A 17,572-nucleotide genomic window follows, 5' to 3' on the forward strand; every position below is an offset into this window, starting at 1 on the left:
TTATAATTTACTTCCACAGTTCCACCGGTCTATATTAATTATTAATCGACGGTGGCGGTGGCAGCAGCTTTTATGCGTCGGGGTGCTGCAGTATCCGTTTATTATCATCGTTATTACTCGCTCGTCGAACTATTACGTACACTGGCACACGTAATACGCGCAAATAGAATGTTTTAGGGATGGTGGGGGGGGGGATAATCGAGCAATCCATAAAAAAATATTTCAAATATAAATGAAGATAATATTATGTATTTTACAAGTTACGGGTAGTTGAGGCTATATAATAGAGATCCCATTGAGCATAGTCGGAAATTTGATACTAATTTATGGGTGGGGGGAGAGAAGCCAACAATTTATAAAATACTTGAACACAATAAAAATTACTTCTCACTTCGACCAAAAACATATATTTTATAATTTCAATATTCTTAAATAAAATGAACTCCTTGTTGAGTGGCTTATTTTTGGCCAAATTGCGAAAATTTATAATTTTTTTATACTTATAAATTCATCATATGTTTACCTAATAACAATAAAAAAAATATCGTCCAGTTTTATACTTTTGAGTATCGTTTGAAATTAGAATTGTCGGTCTTCATCGCTTGGAATAATTTGTTAGACCCTCATAAAGTTAGCAGCACAACTATGACAGACACTAATGAAACACATCCAACAAATTTGTTGGTGACTTGTTGGACATTGTTGGATCACTCCCGGAATTTGTTGGACATTATTTTCGCCGGAAGAGCTTTTCGAACTTTTTTGCTGCCAACTTTACCCCAACAGCACAACTTTAAGTTACAGAAATTTCACCCTAATGAAAAATGACCAGCTTGGTTTATTGGACACTGTTGGATCACTCCCGGAATTTGTTGGACATTATTTTTGCCCTTTTTAAGTGTTTTGTAGACATTTTCAATTTTTATTTTAGTTTTTTATTCTATAATTTTTAATAAAATTTTATGCGTTGGGTAAAAAAGCTTGAAAATTTTTTACGAGGATTCTCAAAAATGTATATAATAGCTGCCAAAAAAATTTACCGTTTAAAGCTTAAATTTTTTAAAAATGTTCATATTAAATTGAATAGTTACAAATTATTGAGTTGTTAAAAATGTTATTAATGTATAAAACTTATAACATTTATAGGTAAGGAACGATAATTTAAAATAATTTTCCATGTAAGTAGTTTAATTTGTTATTAATAAATCTAAGAAACATAATTTAAATTATCCTAGACATCACTAAGTACACTACTTCAGACATACTGGAGACCGCTCAGAATCGGTTTTAGTAGATTTTTCACGTTTCTCATCAATTTCATTTTCATGATACAATGATATTAATATATCAATGAATTAATATAATATAATACCATTCACTAAAGTAAACCAACTGTTCAGTAGAGTGACATACACTTTTTTTAAATTTTATATTTTATAGGTTTTAGTCTTTTAGAATTAAAGACAATGTTTCACAACAGTTATCCTTATAAGAATTATATAATTATTTTTTAGAAAAGTTTTGCATAGCAATATTATATTTTTGTTATGGTATGAATTTAAAATTATTAAATTATTAAAATATAAAAATAATTTATAAATAATTTTTGTATTTTTATTATTTTTAATTTATTTAGGAAATTCGTTAAAATTTTGTAAAAGTTATTGTTTACATATTTAGATTGATAGTCCGCCGTCGCTCTAAGTTAACAAACAGTAAACAATTGTTTTCCTTTGTACATATAATTTAAATCGTATTATGATTCATAATTGAGTTAAAATATAACACGTTTATTATAAAGAATTAGTCAATGATGATGTTTGCACACTCAGCGTCAGGCTAGTCCACCCGGCTACCGGCCATTGATTTTATTTCAATATTTAGGCAGTTATTTTGTTTAAATGTTTGTGTGGAACTTATGTGGAATTTATAAAAAAAAATACATAGGATTACTTTACAGTTAAGACTTAATTGGTACTTATTAACTGTATTTACATTTACATTTGTACAGATAATCTAGGTTCAAATAATTTTAGATGCGGTGATGTTTTCCGCACAACTCAGGCTCTACCGGCGAAAATAATGTCCAACGAATTCCGGGAGTAATCCAACAGTGTCCAACTAACCAATCTGGACATTTTTCATTAGGGTGAAATTTCTGTAACTTAAAGTTGTGCTGTTGGCAGCACAAAAGTTCGAAAAACTCTACCGGCGAAAATAATGTCCAACAAATTCCGGGAGTGATCCAACAGTGTCCAACAAACCAAGCTGGACATTTTTCATTAGGGTGAAATTTCTGTAACTTAAAGTTGTGCTGTTGGGGTAAAGTTGGCAGCACAAAAGTTCGAAAAGCTCTTCCGGCGAAAATAATGTCCAACAAATTCCGAGAGTGATCCAACAATGTCCAACAAGTCACCAACAAATTTGTTGGATGTGTTTCATTAGTGTCTGTCATAGTTGTGCTGTTAACTTTATGAGGGTAGTGCCTTAGATGGTTATTTTATTAATATTTTTTTTAAGAGATTGTGGTTTACGCAAGCAGTTTATGGAAAATTAGGATTTTTTTTCTCCGTATGAAATATTCACTACTTGTACAAAGAAAATATTGTTTTTCTACTCTTTTTGTAGATATTTTGGACAATACTTACAAAGAAAAATATTAAACTTCATTTTTTTTTTTGTTCATTCATTTTTATTGGGACCTAGAAAGGTTAGGTTAGGTTAAAAAGTCGATCAACTGAAATTATTTTACAAAATTGAAATCTGATTATTTTAAGTATGTGTAATCTTATCAGACTTTTAAGTTTTAGGTCTAAAACGTGAAATAAATATACGCTGCTTCCAACCGCCTTGCTATACTCGCATGTGTTGTGTCCGTCTTACAAAAATACAATCGTACAACATAGCAAACAATATTTTACGCGGGATAGGATCAATCAGGCTGTAGTCATAACTAAGAAACAACATTTTTACACTATAAAAAGTAGAACATTTACTGTGCAATGTCGTTTTAATTTTTTTGATGTCAGAAATATAATAAAAGTTATTCATGTTTGAAATAATGATTTTTAAGCAATATTTTATTTTTTCGTATTTGTGATATCAAAAAATAAAAACAATGTTGCATAATATAAATAGTTTAATACACGGACATTTTTAAGAAGTCGAGTATGTACGGAGGGTTAGTATAAATCATAACATGATAATAAAATATTTTTATTCTCCACACCACCACCGCCGCCACAATCGCAAACGCAATTATTTGTCTCTCCGAACATTCGGTACGCCGACCACCATAATTCGGCCGAGTTCGACTCGACTGATAACAATAATAATTAGTAATTACTATATTTATGAACCTCTATAAGTACTGCATGTATTGATAATGTGTAGCATTCGTATTTCGTTGTGCCGCGTCGTCTCGTTTTGCCACCGGCGAGCTACACCAAAACAATAACGATAACATCGGAGTAAAAATTATTTATTACTTTCTATTATAATTTATTGAAAGTGTCACAATGCACAGACTACAACTGCTGCATTTTAATAACACTGTGCCATCATATTATTATGTTTTTGTGCTGGCATAACAATGATAATATATCTTCTCGTACAATATACATCTCGGTCGATTGCCTGCAAACGTTCCGAATTTATGAAAACGGTACAAGTAACAACACCAATAGCTTAAATAACAATACACCCAACTATATAATTTAACCCAAATAAGTAGACGATATTATAACCTTGGTCGGTGATAGCATCGAATTATTGTGTGGGCCGAAATAATCTAATTTATATATGTTTATAAATTATTCAAATACCTTTTCTACATAATTATTATGTGATCAATGGCAGATTCAGCGTTTTATTCTATTATTGGTATTTTATTTTAAATACTACTTACTATGACGTGCATATAGTGACATAGTATAGTGACTTAGGACTTGGGTACTGCAATTTACATGTTACATTACTGCTCTGTCTAATATAATTGTTTTATGTAAATAGTAAAATATTAATATACTTAGTATTAATTACTATTGTAAATATTAATATTAATAACATTTCTATAAGGCTTCAGTTAGTAAATTTAAAATTTTTGACTATAGCTTTAGCACGATAGTCTAATAATACAGATGAACATTGAAATCAGGGGCGTAATTTCAATATTTGATAGGGCATAATAATGACTAGCCCTAACTTTAACACTTTTAAGTATATATAAAGCGATCGCTAGTATATATCTATTCTTTAAAAATTAAATATTATTTTAAAATGCATATATTTAAAATGTATATTATATTTTACTATAATATATACATTATATATATATATATATATATTTACTAACAAAATTTACCCTCGGGGACATAGGCCATTGGGATACAAGCATTTTACATAGATATTAATAATGTAATAATACTGAAATAATTACAGTATTTTTAGAGTAATATAATTATTTTGTAAATAGAAATAAAGTATTCTAGAAATGGAAAAAAAAATGAACAACATATAGATGTATAGGCATTTAGTTAATATACTTAAATAATTATAATTATAATACTAGTGAACTAGTTACTAGTGTATAAATATAATGTAGCTAGAGATATTATTTTCAATATTATACATTTATATAATTATTTTGTGTATCTATTAGTTCATAAATCTATACCTAAAAATGCTTATCATCATGATTTGTCACTTGTAATTAAATTTCAAGATAAAATACAGACACAAATAATAAACATTGTTTTAAATCACTATTACACATTTTATCGTTTATCTTAAACATTGAATTAAATTGTAATTATTATGTGATCAAACATTTTTTTTTTTTTTATTAGTTACATGTTCCTACTACATATACGATAACTTCGAGTTTAGTATATTAACTCGTTTAGTTTGCCATATAAAACACATTACAAAAATAGTATTTTGAATACCTCAATTTATTGTATTGTTGAACATAATAAATAAAAAGTAAAAAATAAAAATAAAAAATCGAAAATAATAACAGTGTGTATCTAAATAGATAAATAGACGATTAAATTATTTTTATTTTTTAAATCGTGGGATGATGATTGATCTGTGCCGTAAACTAGAGTTAATATGCTAAAAGCCTTCAAAACTTATAATAATGAGTATGGTATTAGGAAAAAACAACACGATTTACATGATAAGTGTACCTAATGATAGTGTTTATAAGCATGTGAACAATGTTTTGTGTGAATAATAATTATATTGTATAATAAATTAAAAAAATATATTTTAATAAGTTTACCGTAATTTTCATTCTCATTTTTCTACTTACCTAAGTATAACATTATCTTGAATTGAATACCTATCTGTAGCTTGTATAGTTTGGAATATTACACTATAAATAATTATTAGTTAAGTATAAAATTAAATAGTATATATATATATACATATATATATTTTAAAATGCAAACAAAATATAAATAAAAGTCGTTCTTTTGTATACAAATCTTAACAACTATTTTTGTTTTCAAACTTTTGTATTTTTTAATGTGGGTACCTATACATTATATTTCTTTTATGAGACAATATCATTGTAAGATTTAACATGTGCCTACATAATATTATCCTACCCTCCTTATTATATACTTTTTAAACAGGTAGTTAGGATTATGAAAAATAAAAGTAAAATTAATTTGCCCATTACAATGTCAAGGTGGTGTGTATATTTGTCAGTACCAGACTTCACGCGATAATCAATTCAGTTTTTACTGGTTTTGTAAAGATCGAAAACACGAATAATCTACATGACACAGGTAAATTTATGGCACTTGAAAAGTCTACGATATTTTGTTTATTTTAATTTTATTTTTCTTGTGTCCCATTAGGTTATTTTATTATAACTACCAATTATCCACAACGAGTGGACCTAATAGCGTTAGCACGAAAGAGTTATTCGGGTGTATAATACCTTTATATACGTGACAGCGGAGTGGAAGAATTTTTTCAGTCCGTTTGTATTAAGAATTCGATAAACGAGAGTATCTGGTCATAAATATTCATATAATACGGACAAATATATTATTGACGAGCTAGTATAATATAAGAACATTTAAGACGATGACAAGTGACAAAAATGACAATGAATGATTCGATTGCGATCATAAAAGGTATATCCATGTAATAATGTAAACGTCATATCACTATTTAAAAATGAGATTTAAGTCGACCGCCCATTTATCCCACCTCTTTTTAAGACGCACGCGTTTATAACCTGTCCAAACACACTTGAGAGAGTAATTTTTTGTTCTACAATAAAAATAATATATAACCTTTCAATTTTCACCAAACACACGTTTACGCCCAGTTTTTGATGTGTGTGCAAACGATATTATCGTGTTTTTTATATTGTGTACTAAAATGCTGTGTAGGTATACATTCTACACACGAGAACCAACAGACAGCATGGCACATATTATAATAGAGGTAGGTCGTAGGTATAATGGAATGGAGGGTTTACAATAATAATGAATGAGTTTTATAACTAAAACGTTTCAGCCTGGCATGTAAAAAAGCCTTATAGCTACAATTTTCCTCTGCAGCAGACTCAATTTTATTTTTTCATATTTTTTACCTTAAATATTCTATATCCATATTCAAATAAATAAATAACATATTTAAATAGGTATTGTTAGGTATATTTTACAAAAATTTAAAAAGACGTATAAAATTAAAGTGTATCATAATATTATGTTGTGACTCAGCGCTTTAACTATATATAGTCAAAACATATACCATATCTATCCGTTTTTACAAGAAATATGCAAAACATATTAGTTACAAAGCCCAATCAAAATTAAACATATATTTTGGTGGATCCCAAGTCACCCCGATAATTCATTAACACTTGAATTTTACAATGTTACCTACTCCATGTCCATAATGGCTACTTTAGTCTTGTATGTTAATTTGTATTTATAAAAAAGCGGGTAAGTCGTGTATGTCGCTCTGCTGTACAGTAGGTTACAAGTGGGTTACTGTAATGGATGGAATTAAATTTGAATCCAATGATATTATATCATTGTATACAAAAAACGATTCTGAGCGAAGACGGTTTATCTGTCTAGGATATATTATAGATTATTAAAAATTTTCAAATCTTAGATTTAAAAAGAAAATTTTTTATGAATTTCTAGTTTGAAATAATTTGCGAATTTTCGTGATTTTTACATAATATGTTGTCAAAATTCAAACTTTGAATGCTTGTAAAAAAAAAATTGTGGCTACGCATTTCTTTTATTTTTCAATTTTTATTGTAAAAATATATTATGAGCCTTGTATTAAATTTTCAAATCTTAGATATAAAAAGAAAATTTTTTATGAATTTCTAGCTTAAAATAATTTCTGTATTTTCGTGATTTTTACATAATATGTTGTCAAAACTCAAACTTTGAATGCTTAAAAAAAAATTGTGACTATGTATTCCTTTAATTTTGCAACTGCTATTGTAAAAATATGTTAGGAGCCTTGTATTAAATTTTCAAATCTTAGAATTAAAAAGGAAAACTTTTATGAATTTCTATCTAAGATAATTTGAACATTGCCGTAATTTTTACGTATTTGGTCAAAATTTGAACTTTAAATGCTTATAAAAAAAAATTGTGACTATATATTTCTTTTATTTTTCAATTTTTATTGTAAAAATATATTATGAGCCTTGTATTAAATTTTCAAATCTTAGATATAAAAGGAAAATTTTTTATGAATTTCTAGCATAAAATAATTTACGAATTTTCGTGATTTTTACATAATATGTTGTAAAAATTCAAACTTTGAATGCTTATAAAAAAAAATTGTGACTATGTATTTCTTTTATTTTTCAACTTCTATTGTAAAAATATGTTAGGAGCCTTGTATTAAATTTTCAAATCTTAAAATTAAAAAGAAAAACTTTTATGAATTTCTATCTAAGATAATTTGAACATTGCCGTAATTTTTACGTATTTAGTCAAAATTTGAACTTTAAATGCTTATAAAAAAAAAAATCGTACCTACGAATTTTTAATATTTTTTAACTGCTATTGTTAAAATGTGTTAGAAGCCTTGTATTAAATTTTCAAGCTTTTCTACCGAACAAATACATTTTTATCGATATTTATAGAAAAAAAAACTAAAAAAGTTGAAAAATTAAAATGTCAGTAAACAGCTCAAAACAAATCTAAATATTTTGAAAATGTTGAAAATTTTATCAAATATATAAAACGCCTATATAAACATTCAGTCAAAATTTCAAGTATCTGCGGTAATTTGTTTTAGAGTTACACCAAAATAAGGAAATCGCTAAAAGTGAAAATCCAATGTTGTAAAAATTTAAATTTCAAATGCTCATAAAAATGTAATTTGAATTTCCGGTGGAATTTTTATTTGTGATAAAGATTGAAAAACTTGTAAGGAATCTTGTATTAAATTTTTAAATCTTAGATTTAAAAGTAAAATTTTTTATGAATTTCTAGCTTAAAATAATTTGTGAATTTTCGTGATTTTTACATAATATGTTGTAAAAATTCAAACTTTGAATGCTTATAAAAAATAATTGTGACTATGAATTTATTTTATTTTTCAACTGATATTGTAACAATATGTTAAGAGCCTTGTATTAAATTTTCAAGCTTTTCTGCCTAATAAATAAATTTTTATCGATATTAATTTAAAAAAAACTAATAATGATCGAAAATTTCAAATACCTATGAATTCAACTTAAGTCGAAATTTTTTGAAAATTGCATGGTGGATAGAATATACTTATATAAACATTAGGTGAAAATTTCATGTATCTATGGTCATTTGTTTTAAAGTTACATCAAAAACCAATATCGATTTTGTCGAAAAATGAGTGTGCGTAAAATTTCCCGTTTTTCCCTTAATTTTTCTCAATTATTTAGAAAAGTATTAAGAATTTTTTTACTTTTGACCCCCCAAAGTACCAACTAGATTCACTTTCTGATCGAACGAGGTACTGAAGTCAAAAATCGAAGCATTTTTACTGCCCCAAAACGTGATGGCAGACACAAAAAAAAAAAAAAAAAAACACATCACATCACTCCGCTCAGAATCTAAAATAATACACAAAATGTTGACATGGTAAATTCGTGTATTATAGTATAGCAGTATAGGTACTTCATAAAACATTTGGTTGTTAATTCGTATACCTACTCATTCTCTTGAAAATTCACAAGATTAAATACAACGGTGAATAAAAGAAAAAGAAAAAAACAAACAAACTCTGACGACTGCTGCAGTCTATATTGAATAAAATATTTAGTTTGTATAGTTTTTACCTGATGTAGCAATAATATAAGTATATACATATAAATGGTACATGTGACTAGTCAAATAAAGAAATAAATTAAACCTGGTCCCTAAATACTGAATGAGATTTTACTAAGACATCGAGGGAAGCCCCCGTGATATTACTAAAAACAAAAAGGAAATAAATAAAAAAAAAAATCATATATTATATATACTTCGTGGTGTAAGGGTCGCCAGGTATGATATGCAAGACGCGTAGAATGCGCGCACCAGAACACGGAAAAAAAATAATGGCAGGGATAAACAATAAATAAGGCGAAGCGCATGTAATGTCCCATTGTTCCCTGCGGTTTCGTCCTATAAATTATCATTCTTCAGGACAAACGTCGTTGCATCGTTTGATTATAATTTATCTCGACTCCTCGACGTCGACGTCGTACGGACCCAAGGCAATAACGTATAGAAATTTATCGGCTTATTAAAAACTAATTTTTGATTCTCGCACTGGGTTTATTATTGTTATTTTTTTTTCAAAAGGGGACATTTTTCATTTGAATACTCAGTCTTATGTGTAGGTATATACCCGTGTACTTAAGATCAGGTACCCGTGATTGTTGGGAATAAAACGGCGTAATTTATTAGCCATGTTTTTTCCTTCAAAATCTCGCGCATGAGAAAATTAAAAATATTACTCAACGTATAAATAGGTACTGAAGAATGTTTTGTTTTAAAAAGAATTTATGTTTTAATTTCAGAATATATAATTCCCCGATAAATATTTCATTGTAAATTTTATCAAAAAATTATAGTATTGCAAGTACTGTAAGTACTGCAAGGTAACATAATACTAATTGTTTTTATGATCTAAGCCCTAAGGTTTACAAACATAATATGAATTTTCTGTGGTTTTTAACTCTGTCATCAGTAATAATAATGTATTAATGTCTATGAAGTAAAATGAATAAAAATAGTTTTAAAGAAATGTATATTTTTGTGTTTGTTTGAATCTAAAGCTCTGAGTTTGTGTTTTTAAAAATGTAAGTATATTGTAAGTACAAAAAATTGAACTTCGAAAAATATAGTAATTAAAATTTTTTTGTCGTTATACAACATTCATCCAACAAATAATTTTCGCGTTTAACCGGTTAACCGGTTCTATTTGATACGTTCATCAAATAATTGGTTTGTTGATTTTTTTTTCTCTGATATAAATTACTAACTTAATTGTCTAAAAGGTAATAACAATCTTATCGTAGCATAATATTGTTGTTAGTAATTAAGACTTTAACGTTTACAAGTCGTGTAAAACTAGTTTTTTTCGTTCATCTTTTTAATACCTAGATTGTTTTGAGTTTTAAAAATAACATCTCTTGTTAACGCTTTGTTCTTTATGTATTAATATTTATTTAATACATAATATATACCTGATATTACCTGTCTGAAAATATTATTATTATTATGTTAACTGATAGTTTAAATTAAAATAATAAACATCCGTGTTCCGTCTTATAATGCATGTATAATGTAGGTATTAAGTTCTCTTTTTGAGATTTTAAAATCTTGATGTTGCCTATTCGAGCACTTTTTAGAACTAAATGGAAATAGTAAATTCCTACTAATAGAAACTTTTGTTATTATTGATATTAATATAACGTATATTCAATATTCGTAGGTATGTAACACGTAACTTTTTATGTTTGTGCAGTTTTTCGTAATATTTGGATGAATTAAATTATAATTAATAAATAACAAAAGGTACGTTTATATATCATAAATCATAACGGACGACATTAATATAATAATATGATACAGAAACTTTTGGCAATTACATTTGCTCACGTGCGTAATACGTACGTAATTACTAATTATAATATACCATCCTGCAGCAGTTTAAGAGATGATTTTTCTTCATTCTACTTGTAATTAAATTTAACTATCTGTTGTGCGCATGTGTATAAGCTTGCTGGTTTTAATTACAGTAGATTTTTTTTTATTCACGTAAGAAACGACTATCACGCATTTAAAATTACTCGGTTTTTATGCGTCATGTATTTGTATATCGTCCGTCCCCTCAAGTCGTTTAAGGTCCGGATTTGGATAATTAATATCCAGTGGGTGGCTACGAATAGTTTACCAAATTTATATTTATATACATAGTGCACACTCGGGTATATAATATGTGTAATGTTTGCATAGTATACTGTAATAATATGTATATCGGCATGTTCCACCAGAACACAATTTTAACGCGAGACATTTTAATTGTGATTCGGGTATGGGTGAAGAGACGGGAAAACCCGTATATGCAGCACCGTGCGCGATGTGCCTGTTTGTAATTTATATAGATAATTAGGGGGGTATATCGTATATGTCCTACACAGGGTGGATCACCGAATTTTATCGTTTTCCGGTGTTTTCACAAGCTTGAGTAATCGACTTAATTTTAATTTTAACTAGTTCTTTTAAACATTACCTGGCATCATTTAGTTAATGTGTCAAATTATATACTAAATATCATGTATAATATTGTTATTGTACTGTCCATCATACTAATGATAGTGTTACATTAAGACCTGCGACTACTGCGTAGTCACTAGGAACTGATCAGGGTCTTTAAAGTGCACTTATTGTAAATTGCAGAAGAAAAAAAAGCACTATGTAATTCGAAATGTTATAATTTATTGCACGTGTAAATAAATAATTAATTCAATTTAAGATAAATAAAATCTTATAATATATTTTAAATTTTAATGTATTCTTTATATTTTAACGTATATCTAACTAAAATTGTATAGAATAACTAGATATTCTAGATAACTATAGTTAGAGTATACTTGTCATCTATGATTTCATACTTTAACTAATATTCGTAGGTAATTCCTGAACTACCTAGTTATTATACAAAATAACGGAAGTCAACACTTTAACTATAACATATACTTATACACTAATCTATCATTTTTTCAATCCAGCATTGGGCGATTGTAAACTCTCCCGATGGTAAACTCTTCTGATGGTAAACTCTCCCGGCTCTACTCCAGTACTACCTGACGGAAACGTGTAAACTCTCCCGGGTTTATTCCTGTACTACCTAACGGAAATATGTAAACTCTCCCAGGTCTAGTAAAAATCATAAAATAAGTTTAATATACATTAAAGTTGCGTTTAAAAATAGTCGATCATGTATAATAACAATATAAATTAATGTCTTTAGATGATGCTATGAGCTATAATATTATAGTCAAAATTGAAAATACAATAAAAAATAAAATTTCAAAAAATCTAATATGCATTTAAGTTTCTTTTAAAAATAATCAATTATAATAATAATAATATAAGTTACAAATACAAAATAAACGTAAAAATGTTAAAATTATTGTTTTTGATAATAAGAACATACAGATTTTAAAAAAGTTAGGGAATCTATTTTTTTTTCCTAAACAAATGTTTTAATATTTAAAACGACTCGGGAGAGTTAACATACTTCCTACAGGTAACTATAAAGTTAACCCGGGAGAGTTTACACATTTACTTCAGGTAAACATAATATTAACCCGGGAGAGCTTACTATTTTTAAAAATCGGGAGAGTTTACCACCGCCCCCAGCATTAGTATTTTAAATAAACTTATTACTGTATTAAAGATTTTAATATAAGCGTAGTATATAAATTATTTTGGTAAATTATAGGTAGATCTCATTTAGTGGTAACGGATATTGGTGGAAAAGGGAAAGATACACTTTGGTGGAAAAGGGAAAGGTCTATTTTTGGTGGAAACGTGCTACGCCTCTACGGCTGCATACGAATCGGTTTCCGATAAAGCTTTTCAAAATGAAACACAATATATTAAACTACGAAGTACGTACTAATAACAAAACCATAAGATTAAAAGTAAATAAATAAATATAAAAACGGAAATGTTCATATTTAAAATAAATAAAATAAATATACTAGAATTTATAACTAATAGGTATTATCTGTTGTACATATTTTTTAACTCATAAAATATTTTTAAAAAAAACAAAGAAACATAACTTTATTGTTCTAATTATTATTTATTTTGTAGATTTTAATTAAAACTAAAACTGAAAAAAATTTAAAAACATTATGATAACTTACCTATTTTAAAACATTAAAATTTTTTTTATTTATAGGTATCTACATAATATGAAGACAGTTCTAATTATTCTGTATAAAATGGGACGGAAAGTAGAAAATTCAAGACAAAAATATAATGGCTATCGAAAATTGTGGCTCGAACGGTATACAACGTCTCGTGTGTTATCGTCATCCTACGATTAATGCACATGTTATTGTCAACATAACCAAATTAGCGTCTATCAAAACAAATATTGGTGTTGTATATATAACAATTTGATATTATAGTGAATGGCAAACTATCATCAAATTTTAAGGTAAGAATATCATTATTATTGTATGTACATTGGTGATTTACGATGTGTTAATTTTCAATCGATTTATGAACATTTTTAAATTTTAATGCTTTACATACCTCATACACATAGTTTGCTTTAAAGTTGAAACATCGTATAAATCTGATATACAAATACATATAATATAATGGTTTCACATTTAAGTTTGCTGATAATATATATATATATATCTCAATTTATTCTTATATATTACGTTTAAAAATCGTGCGTAAATTTAAAATTTAGTATGTGGCACATATTTTGAAAGACGGAAAAAACACATGCGAGTGTGACGGCCGTATATTATGTATAATGTAATATGTAATCATAATAATAATTAATAATACCAACGCGGAAATGAGAATACGTGGTGGATCACTCTGTATATCACTCAGTGGTATATTATGTATACCATATTATATATATTATTATTATAACACGACCGTAATAATAATATAAAATAATTTTAGTAATAACGCTGCGGGCAGGTGGAATGCATGTGGCGCGCGATCGTGGATGAAACTTGAGGGTGGGTATCAGTGGCGGTGGTCGTGGTATATATTACTGCACCTATATATATACATATTTCATATATATATCATATCATATAGGTATGTAGTCGTACATTTGTACTGCTGTTGTAGACGTAGTACGAGGACAGACATATTTTACACGACGTTATTACGGTGACGTGCAGGGGGTGAACCAGGCGCCACTAGTGTCACGCTGTGAGCGTCGCTAATGACAATTTGTCTCCTCGTGGAACCAGCTTGGATCGACGAGCAGACGACGACGGCGGCGGCAACGGTCAATAAAAACCGTTTTCTTACTCGTTCCCTCCCCATTCTGCCGCCACTGCAAGTACGATATAACAATATTATTATTATTATTATATTATATCTGTTTCATTCGAAAACATTTTTATTTTATAATTTTATATCGTCTGAAAATTTCACAATAATAGTAATATAAAATTATTTTCCTGGGAGAGTTGCGTTTTGCTCGGCTCGTAGGGGGGTCGTCTGTATTATTATACATATATAAAATAAATACATATACACAATACACATATTATATATATTGTACATATAATGTATACTTTTCGTGGTATCGCTTCTGCAGCGCTTTCAGGCCCCGGGGCCCTTCAGTGACAGGGAAATCAACAATTATTGACAAGGCCTACCGTGCGGGAAAAAAAATGTTGAGGAAAAAAAAGTAATTGCCCGCTCGATTGATTTATGAGACGGTAAGCCGATTTATGTTATTACATTTGATATACGTTTAATACTACATATCACAATATATATATTATATATATTTCGGTAGGTACGCGATAGTGCGATTAGGGTAGGCCACTGCTGTTTCCGGGATTTTAAATTCCAAATTAATAGACCTTTTTTTTTCGTTACCCAGGGGGTGTGGTAAGAAATCCTTTTTTCGTGAATGAACCACTATTATTTGATCACCAGTATTTTATTGTATGTGTAATGATTACAGAAATTTTCAAATATTTATTATTACCTGCTGTTTTTCGTTGAGTATTATAAATTAAAATGTTTGTATAATATGGTAGAATAAAGGAATAAACATTGAATATAATTTGTATAACCATTTTCAAAAGATGAATGGTATAATAGTAGTTCTACTTAGTATGGTATTATAATTTATAGTACATAATTACATGTATCTATTCATGTTAGTTAGATACCTACTTAATTATAATATTGTATTTTACATTGAATTCCTAGTGTTTTATCAATTATTGTCAAACATGTATAGTATATTAATTAATAGTACTAAAATTTATATGTTATGAGAATAAAATTATTTTCATTTCTTTACAAAAATAGAGACAGAAATGAAAAAAAACTATATATTAAGGAGTATGGAAATTATAGAACTTCAAATATTGGTACCTAAATTATTTTCTTCATATTATTATATTACCATGTTATTCGTATTTTACTCGTGTACTAACGTATGATTACTGTCAAACTTTAACCCTTTTTAAAACAATCCATTTTGTTTTGATGACTAACCACCTATTGATTTCTATATTAAAACAACGAGTTTGTACATGTCACGTATGTCTCTCAAAGTAAATATTTTAACGACTGGTAGTGACTAGTGTTGAGTGTTTTACCTCATAAATACTAAATACACAATGCACTAAAATCAACGTTAGTTCTAATTATATATATATATATATATAAGAAAGAATACTTCTGTAACTATGGAGTTGTTAGCTTGTAAATAAAAATTAGTAGTTTTAACTAATAAAGGACCATTGAATGTCACTTCATGTGCAATATTATACGTTGACGGTTATAAATATTGAAATATGAATATTTGAGTGAATTAAAATATTTTTTCTTATAATTAAGCTGTCTACATTTATAGTTTGATTTGAAGTATTCCTTGAAAAATATAAAAGTAGAATTTATTTTAATTTCGTTGAGATTCAAGTAATTGAGGCTTGACTTTATCAAAAATTAATTGGTACTGAAGTCTTAGTTTATTGGTAAATGTACTTTGATTACCTATAAAAAAAATGTAAGAATACTTAAGTACATTAATTTCTAGTAGATGTAATAGGTATTGTATATAATATAAATTAAATAAAACTGCACAATTTATTCATTTCTTAGTATGAACACTATAATATTAATTTATATATTATACATTTTTTAAAACACAGCAAATACTCATGTATATAAATTACTTGTATGTTATTTGACATTTTTATTAAGTTTTGACTGACAGCAGGCACTTAAAAAGCCAGATTCAAAAGAATTAATTATTTTGAATAATTCAAATATAATAGTATAAGTAAGTATACGACTACCTATTGTCGACTAATGGAAAGGTTTAATATTTTGTGAATAATTTATCATAATTGCATTTTTTTTATATACCTACAGTGAAATAATATAAATTATTTAAAGTAACACTAATGGATTACTGCGTGCTACGCCAGTAGCATATTAAGGTCTGTGATTTAAAAAAAATGATTTGCCTATCTAATTATACTTTGTTTTATTTTCATGTTATATATAATGTGTAATTGTAAAAATGTTTTAATCTGCTTATTCATACAATTTATACTACCAGGTAGTTATAATAATTAACTTAAGTGTGAAATTTGGATAGTTGATTGTAAAAAAGAGTTATCTATAATATGTACTATTGTACTAAATAGTTTTTTGTTGTAAAATAAAAATAAATAATATAAAATATGTAGCAGCTAGGCTGTAGTAGGTAGAAAAGTATTATTTTTGATGTTTTTATAATCCTTGAGCTGTACAAATAAAATAATTATATGTAGTTATATGTAAATTAGAATAACCTATGATAGGCCTTAATCTCGTATATCTACATGTTTATCTATTAAAAAAAAAGGAACTAAAAACGTAATAATGAGTGTATACATTGGTGTGGGTACGTGCGTATTGAATAGTACATGGTGCTAAGACGCTTAGTCTTATAAGACCCATAATAATTCATTTTACCGGTTAAAATTATTATTATTATTTTTTTTTTTTTTATTGATCTGAAATATACATCGACAACTAGGCCATTAGTACACGAATTTTTTTGATTACATTTTTAGTATTTTAATATTTACATGATTACATTAAATAAAATTGTACAATTTTGTTTTTTTTAAGAATAAAATTAAGCTGGTTAAAATTATTGTTCCCATTTATTGCTGCAATGTTGTAAAAATGTTATGGCTTTATTTGAGCTATTTTCATCAGTGTTAATATGAATATATTTAAGTAAAATAAAAGTTAATTTCGTGTTAAATTTGGGAATACTCATCAATATTACAACTATATCGGGTTGTTATGGT

At 27.4% G+C, this 17,572-nt stretch overlaps 1 long non-coding RNA gene across 1 annotated transcript in view; it reads left to right on the top strand.

The window, feature by feature from the left end:
• Nucleotides 1-17,572, top strand: part of LOC149054792 (uncharacterized) — a 50,354-nt gene that overhangs the window by 3,278 nt on the left and 29,504 nt on the right. Inside the window, exon 2 of the long non-coding RNA XR_016192118.1 lies at nt 13,441-13,701. This is a non-coding gene — a long non-coding RNA (uncharacterized LOC149054792). The remainder of the gene's footprint in view (nt 1-13,440; nt 13,702-17,572) is intronic.

The sequence above is a fragment of the Diuraphis noxia genome, unplaced genomic scaffold, assembly GCF_037042655.1.
Source record: "Diuraphis noxia isolate RWA-SAM2 unplaced genomic scaffold, SU_Dnox_SAM2 contig0005, whole genome shotgun sequence".
NCBI lineage: Eukaryota > Metazoa > Arthropoda > Insecta > Hemiptera > Aphididae > Diuraphis > Diuraphis noxia.